At 39.8% G+C, this 921-nt stretch overlaps 1 pseudogene; it reads left to right on the forward strand.

Moving 5' to 3' along the window:
- Positions 1 to 75: 75 nt before the first annotated feature.
- LOC119593872 overlaps positions 76 to 921 on the forward strand; it is a 5,234-nt pseudogene continuing 4,388 nt past the window's right edge.

Consider the following 921-nt stretch of genomic DNA (forward strand, 5'->3'; position numbering starts at 1 on the left):
AAAGAAAAACTGCTTATAAAAAGGTATACGAAAAAATACATGCTGCTAACCGTAATGTTACCCTGTAGAAATTTCGGAACAACAGCACGTGGGTCGGAGGGATTTGTTTACATTCGCTTCGAGTCGGCCCAGCGGCTGAGTATTTCAGGAAAATAAACCAAAGTATAGTCTAGAACACTATAAAAGAAGAAGAACAAGAGTCGAATTTACTTGTAAGAGTTCTCCGTCGCGACATACTGATCAAGTTTGGCCTATTAAGAGTTTTGTTATGGATGCTAACGAGGTTCTGACATATGAAGGATGTAATTTCTTCCGCCAGAGGCTGATTTTAGCCACACTGAGCGGGAGGACAGTCCGGATAAGAAATATTCGGGCAAATTCCGAAGAGGAACCCGGGCTTCAAGGTAAAAAGTTGGCCTGATAAAGAGTTTCAGGTGAACACGTCATTGGTTATTCTGTAGTAGTGCCATACTGTGAATTCAGTTGGGTTGCCTGTTTTTAGATAGTTGTTTTACTAATAATTGAAGTTAAAGAGGAAAGATAAGAAGAAGGCACAGTAATGGTTAATTTAAATCTAACAAACTTATCTTCTTTGTACTTCCATCACAAATCAAAAGTATTAGTGTCAAGTGTCAGAGAGTCTCAGACTTATGGAAGAGTATGAATTACTATATAAGTAACTGGTATATTTGTATTTCAGAACATGAAGCAAGTTTCATACGGCTGTTGGACCGCATTAGCAATGGCAGTCATATTGAAGTTAATCGCACAGGTACATCTATCTTGTATAAACCAGGTGTGCTCAATGGCGGGAAGGCTGAGCACATTTGCCCCAGTCAGCGTGGCATTGGGTAAGTAGGGCTCCAGGTGATGTGTGAATTGCATTGTGTTGTGTGAATGAATGCTATCTTTCTCCCATTT

The sequence above is a fragment of the Penaeus monodon genome, chromosome 33 (assembly GCF_015228065.2).
Source record: "Penaeus monodon isolate SGIC_2016 chromosome 33, NSTDA_Pmon_1, whole genome shotgun sequence".
NCBI classification, from domain to species: Eukaryota; Metazoa; Arthropoda; class Malacostraca; order Decapoda; family Penaeidae; genus Penaeus; species Penaeus monodon.